Genomic DNA, 16,826 nt, shown 5'->3' on the forward strand with positions numbered 1-16,826 from the left:
GTCACAATAATAGTAGTTTAGTGACAATTGGTCAAAAATATCACTTTAGTGAGATTAAATGACATTTTATATAGTGACATTTTTTTTAAAATGTCATTATTAATATATTTTAGGGACATTTGCTAAATTACGAAAATGTTACTAATTTGTGAAAATTTAATTTTAGTAGCATTCACAAAATGTTACTACACCATATCAATAGTAACATTGTACAAATGACACAAAATATTGGATTTTGTGACATTTTAAAATGTCAGCTAAATAAATAATTTTAGTGACATTTTAAAAGTGTTATTATTCAAATTTTGTAGTGACATTTTTAATTTGTCAATTTTTTTAATTTGTTTTTATATTACAAATTTATAACAAGAGTTTAAATGTGATTTTGCCAAAAGTAAATTATTTTTTTAGGCATAATTATTTTCATAGATAAAAAAATAACTAAACAAACACTACAGGAAAACAAGCTATTACTGGCGGAGAAAGCCGCTGGCAATAGTCAGGAAAGCCGCCTGGAAAAGTATTACCGGCGGTCTCCGCCGGCAATAATCCGCCGGTAAAAACCGGTCGGTAAAAGTCATTATTACCGGCGGAACTAGCCTCCCGCCGGCAATAATTTGGTCAGAATTCACGTCTGATACATTATTACCGGCAGTCTCTGCCGGTAATAATAAAATATATTTAAAAAAAATAATTAATTTTTATAAATTATATATAATTAATATTAAATAACTAAACTTATAATTAAAAAGGTTTAGAAATAAAATCAATATTATTTAAATTAATATCCAAATTAAAAATACAACTTTAAAATACTAAAATTGTCTTTTCAAAATAAAAAAAAACATACACTTAAATTTAATAGTAAATAATAAAACCTAAACTAATTATTATTGTCTTCATCAAAAGTTTCATTTAAAAAATCTTCAACATTCGTGCTTCGACTCAAACCTTCATGAGACTGTGGTGCTGGCGGCGAAGGGTAATATGGCCGAGGCTATGGGCGAATCAAAGGAGACTGCTGCTATTGTTGATTCGGAGAAGTGTAGTACTGCTGATTATAAACGGGCTGCTGTGTCGATCCTCCATAATGAGGATATACCGGCTGCTGCTGCGGTAATCCTCCAAACTGACTTCCCATAGGTTGTGTCTGAGGAAACTGGGAAGAAAGTCCAAACATATAATTAAAAAGTGGCGACTGAGAGGAACCACCAGATATGTTTGGAGAATTTTGTTGTGGTTGCTGTGGCATCGACGACGTCCCCGGGCTTTGATTAGACGTACTACCTTGTTGTTGAGAAGGTAAGAACTGCTGCAGTAAACTTTCATAGCGTGGGTCATGGAGGGAAGAATCAGTCTGAAAATTTCCTGACTCGACTTTATCACGCATCTTAACCCACATCTCAGCCGAAACTCCCATCATCTCTGGAGTCACATTAGTAGGAACTTGTGACTGATTTTGGCTTGGACTTTGACTTGTGGAGCTAGATGTTGATTTCTTCCCTTTGCCTTTAGGCCTGTATCCCACTCCTATTTGATAATCAGACCTCGAGCCAAGAACTTTATCCATAACCTGATACTGTATTGATTTAGCAGTAGAACCTTCACTAGAAGCAGATTCAGAACCTGACCGACTACTTTGAATATTTTGCCTCTCCATCTCTTGGGTCATTTGTTCCTGCCAAAAGAAAATGTTAAAAAACCAATATTACTATAATTTAAAATCAATAAAGAAAGAAAAAAACTTTAACTTACATGTAGTTCTTTGCAACTTTCGCTAACCCAAGTCTTCGTAGATTTTTTTATATGAGTATCTCTCCAAGCATCAATAGCATGCTCATCAGGTTCATCCTACAAAATAATAGTGTTAGTTTAATTAATAATATAATAATATCAAATAAAGTTAAGTATTTTACTTACATATTCGTTACGGATCGCTGCCATTGATTTAGAGCCTTGCGTCGACAAATACTTCATTTCCTTTCTATTTTTCTTGTTCTGCGTGGATCGCGCTATAAACTTTGGGCTCAGAAACAAATCGACGATTTCTTTCCAGCTCTCCTTCGAGCACAAGTCAGGAATAGCATTGAGAGCACTATCCAAATCATTCGGATTTCCAGAATAATATTTTTGGAAATGAGAATGCCTAATATTCTTTCTCTCTGAATATCTTTTGCGCATCTCCGTATACAGAGTTCCCATAACTCTTTCAGGTTCTGGATGCCCATCGATATTATAGTAATACTAAAAAAAAATTGTTAGTTTAAATTTTTATAGACTAAAATGTATAATATAAAAAAATTAGGTATTTTTTTTTACCTTCATCTTTTGAATGACCTGGTTTTTATATTGCTGAGGAACATCTTTAAAATCTAAATAATGTCCCGGCAATAGTAATGTAACTTCAGTACTCAATTGACGAACAAAAGCTTGGTGCTCAGTACCAACCACTTTGTCTGTCGCCGGATCAAGTTGCAATTCAAGTGGTTTGCCAGCATCCCGCCTTCGTTTTTCAATATTAACATTACTGGCAGGGCCACGTCCCCTCCTTCTTGCAGGACGATCTATTAATTTGTTTAATACATAAAAATAAAAATATTAGTAAATCTTAAACATTTAAACAGATTGTGATTATAATATATCACATAACTAAAATTTAGATGTTAACCTGACTCGCAAGTTGAGGGTATCCTGCTAGGATCTGTGGGGTCTTGACCACCATCATCTCCACCGTGATATGATACTATATTAGCTGACATGTCTCTTGTATTCATAAATATTTAAGATTTAAAAATAAGAATAGAAATCAAATTTAAGATTTAATATCATCAAATTTAATTAAGTAATGAAATAACATTAAACAAAATCAATATCAACATAAATTGGAAAATACAAATCAAATTCAAATTTTTGTGTTTGTTACAAAGGTAATCATTACATAAAACTAATAATCACTATCACTTCCATGATTAACTAAATTAGCATTAACATCATCTTCACAAAAATCAATTAATAAATCATCTTCTTCATCTAATTCTTCATCTGTTTCTTCATCGCCTAACTCGTGATCCTCTTGACTAACATTTAAATTTTGTACTGTACTAATGTCAATCGAATTTTGAGTATGTAGCATAACCAACTCGCCGAGATCCACAGTCAACACAAAATTTGATGAGCTAATATCATGTACCACATCAATGTCTGAATTAGCTTCACAGTTCTCGACGTCCCAAATTTGTCGATGGTTTACACCCTCAACAACTTTCCACTGATTTCCTCTAAGTAAATCATCGAGATAAAATACTTGCTTCGCTTGATTTGCAAGTATATATGGGTCATCCTTGTACCATTCCCCGCTAGTGTTTATACTAGTAATATTATTCTCTATAATTATTTTTTTCCTTCTTGGATCTGTATTAAACCACTTACACTTGAACAATGTCACAGAATATGTGCCAATAAATGTTAACTTTAATACTTCTTCAAGTATTCCATAATAGTTAAAATCTTCTGTTCCAGCAACAAATACTCCACTGTTTTGAGTGCTCCTGTTTAAATCTCATTTGGTTGACATAAATCGAACACCATTCACTATACAACCTTTGTAATAAGCTCCTAAATGATCTGATCTAAATGCTAAAGCTAGCAACTCGTCACCATTATCTAACGATCCAAGCTTTTGTAAGTCGTATATCTAAAAGAATAAATAAAATTATTATATATTTGAAAACAATACTTAAAAGGATGAAAGAATATAGGGTAGGTTTTTTCTTTTACCTTCTTGTGAAACCATCGCTGAAAATATTTCTTATGTAAAATGTTATGATCTCCATCCTGATATTTGTGTTTGATTTCTTCTAAGTGTTCACTATAAATAAGAACAAGAATTTTGAATCAGTTGAAAGCATTTTCAATGAAATAAAAGCAACTTTTGGGAAGAAACTTACTCCAAATATTTCTGAATTTCAGGTGAATTGTTGTATATGTACCACTCTGCTTGTTCACGAGTCGCACGATCAAGAGGCTTTAGAGTTTCTTTTGTTATAGGTCGACATTGCGATTTAAATACAAAAAGATTTCTTGGTGTCACCTCATCTTCATTGCGATCAAGACGATTAAATCTTGTTTCAACACCTTTGAAATACATCGAACAAAATGTCAAAGCCTCATCTGCAACATAACCCTCGGCTATCGACCCTTCAGGACGAGCTTTATTTCCAACGTAATTCTTTAATTTTTTCATGTATCTTTCAAAAGGATACATCAAACGCATAAATACCGGTCCACCCAGAATTCCTTCTTCAGGCAAATGTAAAATAAAATGCACCATTATATCAAAAAAGGCTGGAGGAAATATGAGTTCCATTTTACATAATATTAGAATAAGATCTTTTTGTGATTCCTCCATATCGCTAACCTTTATAGTTCTTGCACAAATTTGCCTGAAAAAGTTACATAACTCAGAAATGGTAGTCGATATACTCTTTGAAAGAAACTTGCGAACACCCACTGATAGTAATCGTTGCATTATTACATGACTGTCGTGGGACTTTAAACCGTTGATATTTGTTAAATCAGCATTTACTTTCTTCTTTAAATTGGAACAAAAATTATCTGGAAATTTTACATCTCGAATAAATTTACAAAATTGCATTTTTTGATCAGATGTGAGAACATAAGGGGCATGAGGCTTCATTAACTTTCCACTGTCATCTTCATCTATCCACAACGATTCCCTTACTCCAAAAATTTTCAAATCATGTCTTGCATTAGTGGTGTCCTTGGATTTATCATTATCCAAGATTGTGCCTAACAAACTATCACACACATTCTTCTCCATATGCATGACATCAATGTTGTGTTTTAAAGTGTTCGAAGACCAATAATCAAGCTCATAAAATATGCTTTTCTTCCTCCAATTTTGATCTTCTGCAATACGCCTACGTTTGACACCTCCAAACATCTCGTGTTTTCCAGGAACTTGTGGTACAAGTTTTTTTACTTGTTCTAATATTTCCTCACAAGTAAAACGTCTTGGTGGATGTCTTCTCTCGATTTGTCCGTCAAACTGAGTGTCTCTTCTCATTCGATGGTTACTTGGAAGGAATCTTCTGTGAACAATGTAGCATGTCTTACCGATCACTCGAACAGAAGTTGTATCTTCATTACACGTCGGACAAGCTTTGTATCCCTAGCCACTCCATCCAGATAAACAGCTACGAGCAGGAAAATCGTTAACTGTCCACAATAAGGCTGCACGCAACTTGAACATAGTGTTGGTTATACTATCTCTTGTATCGACACCATTAACCCACAACTCCTTTAACTCATCCACCAATGGTCTCAAGAATATATCCATGTCCTTTCCCAGTGATTTTGGTCCAGGAATAAGAATGGATAATATGAAATTATTATCTTTCATACACATCCAAGGTGGAAGATTGTAGTTAGCCAACACCACAGGCCACATACTATATGCTTGACTCATGTTGCCAAACGGATTGAAACCATCTGCAGCTAAACCTAAACGAACATTTCGAGGTTCACTAGCAAAATCAGGATGCTTGGCATCAAAATCCTTCCACGCTAATCCATCCACTGGGTGTCTCATTATCCCATCGTCTTTTGATTTCCCAGTATAGTGCCATAACATTTGCTTCGCTGTTAGTCTTGAACTGTACAGTCTTTTTAATCGAGGAGTTAATGGAAAGTAACGCATCACCTTATGTGGTACCTTTTTTCCATCAGTTTTTTCAGGAGAAATCCATCTACTACTTCTGCAAATCGGACAAGTCTCTTTAGTTGAATGCTCTTTGTAAAACAAACAACAATCATGTTCACATACATGAATTGACTCGTACCCTAACCCTAATTTCTGTAATCTTTTTTTAGCCTCGTAGTAGGTTGATGGAATTTTATTTCCCTTCGGAAATGCAAGCTTTAGTAATTTCAGTAATTCATCGAAGATTTTATTCGGAATCTTGCCTCTAACTTTCAAATGCAATAATTTTGCTAAAAAGTTAAGAGAAGATATCCAATTACAACCAGGATATAACTCAGCCTCTATCTCGTCAAACAGATCGTCATAAAATTGTCCCGCCGCAGGATTATTTTCAACTTCTTCGGTTGTAGGTAGAAGGAAGTCTTCGACCATTGGAATCATCTCATCAACAACATCATCGTTGGCGTCCACCACATTGGCAACATCTGCTTCCGCTTCACCGTGATATATCCACTTCTCGTAACCTCGATGAAAACCCCAATCGAATACGTGTGCTTTCACCATAGGTAAAGTTTCAAGCCTATTATTTATGCATCTAACACACAGACACCTAATTCTACCAGAGGAATCCTTATATTCTGACGCCATCGTCAAAAAAGCTTGTAGACCGTTCCAATATTCTCGACAAGCACAATTTCTCAATGTCGTCCAAGTCTTGTCAATCGCCATCTAAAGTGTTATAAAAGTATATAAGTTTACGATATGTGAATAGCCTTATATTTTTAAAGTGTTATATAATGTTTATAATAGTCTATTATAAACATTTAATAGTTTTAAACGACTTTAAAATGTTTTATAATATAATATAACAATTATAATTGTTTATATTATATTATAAAACATTTAATAGTTTTATGCTACTTTATAATGCTTTTATAATATAATATAAACAATTATAATTGTTATATTATATTATAAAAATATTTAATAATTTTATATTATATTATAACACATTTAATAATTTTATGCTATTTTATGTTTTATCATAATATTTTATGCTATTTTATCTAATTTATCCTAAAATTATTTATTTACTTATTTAATTAGTAAATAATTAATTATTTAATTAATTAGTTATCTATCATCTAATTTTTTCTTTACTAAAAAATTAATTATTTAATTATTACTTCATTATTTATTTATTTATTTATCAATTTATTAATCATATTATTAATTTAAATGTTTACTTATTATTTAAATAATTAGTTAATTATTATCTAATTTTTCCTTTATTTAAATAAATTATTATTATCTAATGTTTACTAATTATTTAATTTATACTTATTTATTTATTTAATTAGTTATCTATTATCTAATTTTTCTTTTACTAATAAAATAATTATTTAATTAATACTTCATTATTTATTTATTTATTAATCATATTATTAATTTAAATGTTTACTTATTATTTAATTAATTAGATAATTATTATCTAATTTTTCCTTTATTTAAATAAATTATTATTATCTAATGTTTATTAATTATTTAATTAATTATTTAATTTATACTTAATTAATTATTTATTTAATTAATTAATTATTTAATATAATATTTTTCCTTTACTAAAAAAATAATTATTTAATTAATACTTAATTATTTATTTATTTAATATTCATTTAATTATTTATTTATCATATTATTAATTTAAATCTTTCCTAATTATATAATTAATTATTAATTAATTAATTACTTAATTAATTAATAAATTATTTATTTGATTATTTAACATATTTATTTATAACTATTCTAAAAACTTAATAATTAATATGTAATTAATTGAAATTATTTTTATTTAATTAATCATATAACTACTCTTTTATATAATTACTTAATTAATAATTGTTTATATATATTATTTAATACTTACTTTTTAATAAATAAAATTTTAATTATTTAATTTTTATTATTCTTATATCAATTACTATCTAAGTTATTAAAATAAATTTGTTCTATAATTAAATATTTATTAATATTTTATTTCTCTATCCATTAAACTATTTTTTAATAATTAATAACAAATTTATTAAAATCTAAACTTCACAATATTAAAATAATTTTAATTAAACTATAACAAAAATACATTATAACATTCTAACAATAAAATAACAATTTAACAATAATAAAAAATTATACATTAATAATATCCAAAAATAATTATTTAATATTCTTTAAAACTAAATGAACAAAATAAAAATGTATGAAATAGAAAATTAATTACCAGTGTACAACAATAGCAAGATTCAATACTCCCAATAAAGCCCTGAAATATATATATATATATTAGATATAAATTAATGGAATAATTAAATTCAATATATATAATTAACAAAATAAATTTTACCTTGACTAGCACCAGAAATTTGGTCGAAAATATGGATGCCAAAGCGAAAGAGATACTGTAAGTAACCTATACATAAAAAGATAAATGGTTCATAACCAAAGATTATAACTGTCAGCAAAGAAATTATTAAATGAAATACATGAATTTGATGAAAAATACTATCAGCAAAGAAATTATTAAAAGAAATACGTACCCAAAATCAAATTTTGATGAACCAAAGCTGCCCACGAACAAAGAGAGAGTTTGAAAACGAATGGTTTTCTCTGGTTTTTTTTAGGGAGAGTTGGACGATTGGCCGCGAAGAAGACAGATGGGTTATATTTATAGATTATTATTACCGGCGGAGGTCCGCCGGCAATAATTACTCCGCCGGTAATACTTAAATAACGGTAATATTTTTTTAATTATTACCGGCGGAGCCCGCCGGCAATAATCCGCCGATAATAATCGAAATATTATTACCGGCGGAGTCCGTCGGGAATAATCCGCCGGTAATAGTTGAAAAATTGAATGGGCGGTAAATTTTCCGCGGTTATAAATTCTGCTTATTACCGGCGGGATGTCCGCCGGTAATAATTAAATAATTTAAAAAAATAAAAATAAGATTAATACCGGCGGAAAACGAATTCCGCCGGTAAAGATGGTATTATTACCGGCGGACTATCTCCGCCGGTAATATTTCCACCGGTAAACAACATTTATGTTGTAGTGAAATATTAGGATATAATTATAATAAAAAAATGGAATACATAAAATTGAACTCCATAAAATTAGTAAGCGAAATAAAATTTAGCAATTTATGTTAATAAGAATGAAAACTACAATCACTAAGCTTCTTCATCCATCTCGTTTGTATCAAACAACACTGATGTATCAATAGTTATATCTCGGATATCTTTCCTAACCAAACTAATATCTCCATCCCCATCATTAATAATTGCGCTACAAACCTCGGTTTGCAAATAAGACTCTGTTGACGCGGTTCTTTGCCAACAGGTAATTAAGAGAAGAAGAGGAAGGGATTAGTGCTGTATATAGAACCTTCACAGATATAGGATCTTAGAGAATGAACTAGGTGACTCAAGACACGTTTTTAAGTGGTTCGAAGGTTAAAATCCTTCTACTCCACTAGTCAATATTATTGATATATTCTGGGTATTTGGTTACAAAGCATATATCTATCCAGAGACTATTTTTCCCAACCCTTATCAACTCCCAGGTTCTCCATATTTATAGGAGAAGGCACCTGGAAGTTGGTAAGGAGATCATCCCGTGACCTTATTATTTGTCATATCAACTCTGTGACATTCATGATTAATCCCTAAACCTGACACATAAGTATGGTCAAATCGATAGGTAAGGAGATAATGGGCCACACGGCCCAACCCAGTCGTGGATATCTGAACACGCACGTTCCTGCTGCGTGTCCGAGAAGTGAGGGAGATATCGGACATGTGATGTCAGATATATGCACGTTTATTTTGCGTGTGTTGACTTTACGGAGGGTTAGAGCTCCATACACAGCTCGTGCCACGAGCATCTCCCTTGACCCGACCTTCGGCCTTCGGATTCCTTCACCCAGTCTTGGGCAACCTTGGCGAGTCCTCATTGATTGCCCGAGCTAATAGGGTACGACCTCGAAACAGGAGCTCCGGTTTTGGAGATGTTAATGGGCTAATCGTGATTAGTCCGTAGCTCGGCCTGCTAATCAGCCCGTGGGAAAACCAGGGCGTACATCTGCCCCCCAAGCTCCTGCTCGTGGTACATAACGTCGTATATAAAGACCACAGTAGGGGCTTTTAGACTTCCCCATAAACTCTTCGCATTCCACTCTTTACGCAGGCGTCTGATACGTGGAACGTCGTGGGTGGTGACGGTACGTCTTACGAGAACCGCATTTAATGGCCTAGCCTATGCCCAGCCGTCGTTTCGTATTTCGAGTGGAAGGCCTCGGATCCCTCACCAGGGCCACCCAAGAGCCTTCTACACGTGATACTTCATGTATATAAAAGGGGGTGGCCACCCCACGCACGGGACACCCTTTCATTCAAAAATTTCCAAATCTCCTTTTCTCTTCCTTCTCCACATTTCAGAAGAACGAAACCCACAATCCTGTTGCTGCCATTTTCATCGTTCACGAAGCTTAGGCGCACAGATTTCTCCGAAGCTTTGGAAGTTACCATACCAATGAAGCTCCTATCAACGCAACGCCCTCGTCTACCTCCCAGCCATACACTGTAAGTTTCCTGACCCTGTTCACTATGAAAACATGCTACTGTAGCTTGGGAAATTTTTTTCACTGTAGCCGCATGCAAGGGTTTTCTGGGTTGTGTGGATATGGAGGGTGACAGCCCTTTCTAGGTTAGGGCACATTTGTTGTAAGAAATCGCTTTAGAGTATAGGTTCCAGGGTACTTTTTCTGGACAAATTTCTGGGTAGGAGTTTTGGGAATTTTTGGGTGCTAAACCGGATAGCTTAGGGAACACGCCGCACAAGCGGTTTTGTAATTTTTTGCTTATTGAAACTTTCCCCCCAAGGCAAATTCTATTCTGAATCTCCTGACACGCGAATTCCGAGTAATCTGAGATCTGTTGGGAGCACGCGCGTGTTCACTGAACCACGTGGTTCCACTCTCCACGAGCTGGGCTTACCTCAGCTCGTGCAAAGAATAATTGCTTCTTCCTTCTGTTGGGGTCGCCTTTTCTAATGTGTTTTCTTTTGTTCGCTAGGCGACCAGATGGCTCCAAAAAAGAACCTCCCTCAGAAGAACGTTGGAAGCTTGGCCTCCCAGCAGGAAAAAGGAAAGGCGGTGATGCCTAGCTCCCCGATCCCCCGCTTCGGGCCGGCCGTGGAGAAGGAGGTCGAGGTGGCCCTCGACGCATTCTTTGAGGCGGAGAGAATCGTTTCAAAGGTGACCGACCAGGCGAAGATCAACAAACTCTTCATCACTCACAACATTCCACTGGGGAAAGCCTCCGTTATTGCCCGACCTGCCGCGAATGGTGAGCGGAGCTGCACGCCGCTCGATGAATCGTTCGCGGCCTGGAGCGGTGAACACTTCAAGGCAGGGGCCTTCCTTCCCTTGGATCAGTACTTCGTTGATTTACTGAACTACGTGGGGTTGGCCCTCTTTCAGCTCCCCCCCAACTCCTACCGTCTGCTCGCAGGGTTGAGGTATTTATTCAAGAAGCAAGAGTGGGAGGTCCCTACTCCTGCTGATATTTTATATTTCTTTTGCCTCAAAGCCAGCCCGGATCACCGGGGGCGAGGTGACGGGTTTTACTATTTAACCCGTTTTCCCAATACGGCGGCGGTGATCGAGCTGCCCAGCCACCCAAATGACTTCAAGGACCAGTTCTTCATGTCAACTGGGTTCCGGAACTACGACCACCACTATTTCAATCGTCCTCGTAAGTAATCCTTGTTCTTAGCTCGCCTTTCAAGTGTTACTTTATTTTAGCTCCTAGCGTATTCCATTCTGATTCCAGCCAATCTTGCAGCTATCTACGCGAGGACCGAAAAGTCTGTGACCCTCGGGGGCCAATATGAAACATTGGCGGGCTTGCCCCCAGTGAGAAGGACTATCGCGTGCTCATGACGAATGAGACGATGGTGTTCTGCAAACTGATCTTCCTAAACCAGACCTTGAACCTGAAGAGGCCCCGGGGGCCGCCCCCAGCCCGCGATAGCAGACCTATCGCCGTGGAGGAGGTCGTGGCAGAGGAAGATGAGGAGGACGAGGCGGCTGAAGTTCCGCTCGTGAGGAATAGGAAGAGGAGCTTGGAGGTCACCCAGAGGATGGGCGAGGAGAGGGTCCAATCCGGAGCAGCCGCGGGTCCTTCCGGCCAAGGTAACCCTTACTTGTTTAAGAATCTAGATAGGGCCACTGCAGACCCCCGGCTGGTTAGGTTCAATCCTAGGAAGATCATCCATCGTCACCGAAGGGATCCGGACCTGAACACACTCCTGCTCCATTGTGTTGACCGGCTCGTGCTGGATCACCAGGAGAGCCGACCTAGGGGTACCGTAGTAGTAGATAACACCCTAGCTTTTAGGTCGATCTCATTCGAGGAGTATGGGACCAACCTACGCACATGGCCATCACTCCAGAGGGGTATCTATGCTCCAGGGCTTAGGCAGTATGTAGAAGAGTCTAGCCCCGAGTCAGAACCGGACCTAGAACCTGCGCCAGTTCGTGAAATAATCATCTTAGGTTCTTCTAGCTCGGGGGGTAGGGCTCCCTCAGTATTCATATGCTTCTTTAGCTTTAAAATTTTGTCTTTATCTTTGCATGATTGCTAACTTGTAATAACCATGTTTTTTCTTTTTGTTTGACAGAAGAGATGTCTCAGCCCGAGGATAGCTTGCGGGGCATAGTCTTCGGGGGGAACCCCCCAGCCGGGCCAAGAGCAAAAAGGCTCCGGGGTTCCAAGAGCTCTGCCGGGGTCTCCACTAAATCTCCTGCAAAGGAGAAGGAGAAAACCTCGCCAGTCCAGGTCGTGGGGGCAATCCTTCCAGCTGCCGGAGCAGGACTAATGCCTCCACCGCCTCAGCGAGTTCCGCCTGCCCCCCAGGACGGGGGAATGGAGACCGGGATTTCGCCTGCGGCGGTCTCCGATGTACGCATCCCGGTCAATCCTCAGGACCTAGAGAAGATCCCAGAGGTCTTTCGGGGGACGGTGTACGAATCGGCGAGCTACGCCGTTAACCATATCTACAAGTTCACCGAGAAGGAACTCTGGACCATTGAGTCGATGAGCCCGGTTGACGTCATGGACTCTTCCATGAGTATGACCCTAACGGTAAGCTGCCCTATTCTTTTACAGCTTTTACCATTACACTTTGCCTTATTTTTTCTCTGAGCCAATTTATCTTTCATTCCTCGCAGGGTGTCGTCGCCCTTCACCGAAGCATCATCAGGGCCAGGACTCAGCTCGATGACATGAGGACCGAGCACCAGGCCACCCTTCAGGAGGTTAAGGCGGCCAAGGATGCCCTGACGACCTCGAAGGGTGAGTTGGAGAGGGCCCAGGTCGATCTGGGGAAAACCCGCTCGAAGGTCTAGGAGCTTGAGACATCCCTTGCCACCTCGCAGGCGGACCTTGAGGCAGCGAGGACGGAGATCCAGGCCGCCCGGGAGGAAGAGAAGACCATCTTGGAGCAATCCATGCAGGATCTGTTCTACCACTGTTGGCTCCATAATCCGGAGGCTGACTTCTCTTTCATGCCACCGAATTTCTGGGCGCGCTTGTTGGTGAAGTTCCAAGCTCGCCTCGACAAAGAGGCGCCACCTTCGGAGACTGGGGAAGCCTCTGGGGCGGCGAAACAAGATGAAACGGCGACCTCCAAAGGGCCAACTGACGGAGCTTAGGGCGCTCTTCTCTTTTTCTCTCTATATATTTTGAAGTATTTTTTGTAACTTTTGTATGAGGTGTCTTTACCTCGAGACAATTTGCCTTGAGCTTTTAACTCATATTTTTTCATGCTTTTGGCTACAATACATACCCTTTTTTTTTTTTTTATAAACTTAGCTCGTGTTAATTTTTATCCATATCTTGAACTCTTTAAGAAGAACGACGATAAATAGATTTAAATTAACTTCCAAGTTTTACGACCTAGTTAAAACCAGGAACTTATTTTGAAAACTTAGTTCGTGTTAACTTTTATCCATATCTCGAGTTCTTTAAGAAGAACCACGATCAATAAATTTAAGTTAACTTCCAAGTTTTATGACCTAGTTAAAACCAGGAACTTATTTTGAAAACTTAGTTCGTGTTAACTTTTATCCATATCTCGAGCTCTTTAAGAAGAACCACGATTAATAAATTTAAGTTAACTTCCAAGTTTTATGACCTAGTTAAAACCAGGAACTTATTTTGAAAACTTAGATCGTGTTAACTTTTATCCATATCTCGAGCTCTTTAAGAAGAACCACGATCAATAAATTTAAGTTAACTTCCAAGTTTTATGACCTAGTTAAAACCAGGATATGACTTAGTTGGCATTAACCCTTATCCGTGTCTCGAGCTCTTTAAGAAGAGCAACGATCCATAGGTAAAAATCAACATCTAAGTCGTTAAGGAGACCTGGTTATATCCAGGTACCATATGCCCCCCAAGTAACTGGGAAAGGGTCTTTCGTGGTTACTTTAGGATTACAATTGCAAATGTGCGTAAAAAGCTGATTTTTATTAATATATAGAAAGTGGCCTTCCAGGCCTTACAAGTGGATCATTGATAATATTTCTTTAAGTGGATGGCGTTCCAAGTCCGTGGTACGGCTCCTCCATCGAGTCAGGCTAACTTATAAGTTCCCTCCTTGACGATTTCGATGACCTGGTATGGTCCTTCCCAGTTTGGTCCCAACACTCCATCTTTGGGATTTTTTACGGCCAGGAAAACTCTCCTTAGGACCAAGTCGCCAACGCTAAAGGCGCGTTTTTTGACTTTAGAGTTGAAGTAGCGAGTGATCTTCTGCTGATAATGGGCGAGCTGGAGTTGCGAATCTTCTCGCCTTTCATCAATTAGATCGAGGGAATGGCACAGGAGCTCATGGTTTCGATCTTGGTCGTAAGACTGGACTCTATGTGACAGAACCTTAACTTCCACGGGGAGGAGTGCTTCACTCCCAAAGGTTAGGGAGAAAGGAGCATGACCTGTAGGAGTCCGATGCGAGGTCCGGTATGCCGATAGGGCCTGGGGGAGCTGTTCTGGCCAGACCCCCTTTGCCTCATCTAATCTCTTCTTGAGGCTCGCCTTTAGAGTCTTGTTGACAGCTTTGACCTGGCCGTTCGCCTGAGGATAGGCCACGGAGGAGAATCTCTTTACAATCCCGTGCCTTTCACAAAACTCGGTGAACAGATCGCTGTCGAACTGAGTGCCGTTTTCGGAGACGATTTTCTTTGGTAGACCGAATCGACAGATGATACTTTTAACCACGAAGTTGAGTACCTTCTTCGATGTTATTGTTGCCAACGGCTCTGCCTCGGCCCACTTAGTGAAGTAGTCTATGGATACTACGGCGTAACGGACCCCGCCTTTTCCAGTGGGCAGGGCGCCCACTAGGTCTATTCCCCAAACAGCAAACGCCCAAGGGGCTGAGATCATCCTCAGCTCGACTGGAGGAGCTCGGCCAACTGCAGCGAATCGCTGGCATTTGTCGCACTTCTTCACGTATGAGATCGCGTCTTTGGACAGAGTCGGCCAGTAATAACCTTGCCTGAGGACCTTTAAGGCCAGGCTTTGCCCCCCAGTGTGGTCTCCGCAGAATCCTTCGTGAATTTCCTGCAGGATGGCCTTCGCATCATCTGGAAGAACGCATCGGAGGAGAGGTAGGGAGTGCCCACGTTGGTACAATAACCCATCAATTATTGTATATCTAGGGACTTGATATAGGACTCGCCGCGCGTCGTTACCTCCTTCAGACAGCTTTCCCTCGATGAGATACTCAAGAATGGGGGTCATCCAGGTCGGTCGAGCATCAATCATCTCGACCTCTGCCCGATCTCCGTCTATACTTGGTCTTTCCAAGAATTCTATTGGCACCAACCCCAGAGTCTCTGTCTCTCCCGAGGTGGCGAGTTTGGCAAGGGCATCCGCATTGGCGTTCTGTTCTCGAGGTATCTGTTCGATCGATCCTCTCTCAAATATGGACAGCTCGACTTTTACCTTTGCCAAATAGGCGGCCATCTTGGGTCCCCGCACCTGATATTCGCCCAGAACCTGGTTTACCATGAGCTGGGAGTCACTAAAGCACTGGACGGAGCTCGCCTTTAACTCATTGGCTATCCTCAATCCGGATAAAAGAGCTTCGTATTCCGCCTCGTTGTTGGAGGCCTTGAACCCGAACCTTAGCGCCGAGTGGAACCTATGTCCCTCGGGGGAGATCAGAATGATTCCAGCCCCGGAACCGTTCTCGTTGGATGAACCATCCACAAAGATCTTCCACAACGATTCGGGCGAGGTGATCTGAGACGAGCCTTCTGATGGATCCTCCTAGAATCCCGTGCACTCTGCCACGAAGTCGGCCAAGGCCTGACTTTTTATGGAAGTTCATGGAGTATAGAAAATCTCGAACTGACTGAGCTCGACCGCCCACTTTAGCAAACGTCCTGATGCTTCAGGTTTTTGCGAAACCTGCCTTAGAGGCTGATCGGTCATGACGTGTACCGAGTGGGACTGGAAGTACGGCCTGAGCTTTCGCGAGGCCTTAATTAGGCAGAACGCCAATTTTTCCATCAGTGGGTACCGTGATTCTGCTCCGAGGAGTCTCTTGCTGATGTAATAAACTGGTTCTGAACTTGGTCTTCCTCTCGTACTAGTACGGCGCTGGCCGCGTCCTTAGTGACGACCAGGTAGAGGAAGAGAGACTCTCCTGCCTTGGGCTTGGATAGCACAGGTGGCTCGGCCAGATGTGCCTTCAGGTCGAGGAATGCGCTTTCGCATTCTACTGTCCATTCAAACTTCTTGTTTCCCCGGAGCAGGTTGTAGAAGGGCAAACATTTATCGGTTGACTTGGAAATGAACCGGTTGAGTGCTGCTACCCTTCCTGTGAGGCCTTGTACATCTTTCCGCGACCTGGGGGAAGGAAGCTCGAGCAGTGACCTGAGCTTGTCGGGGTTTGCCTCGATTCCTCGGGTATTAACTATGAACCCCAGGAACTTCCCGGATGCGACCCCAAAAGTGCATTTCTGGGGATTGAGCC

The sequence above is a fragment of the Humulus lupulus genome, chromosome X (assembly GCF_963169125.1).
Source record: "Humulus lupulus chromosome X, drHumLupu1.1, whole genome shotgun sequence".
Classification (NCBI taxonomy): Eukaryota; Viridiplantae; Streptophyta; class Magnoliopsida; order Rosales; family Cannabaceae; genus Humulus; species Humulus lupulus.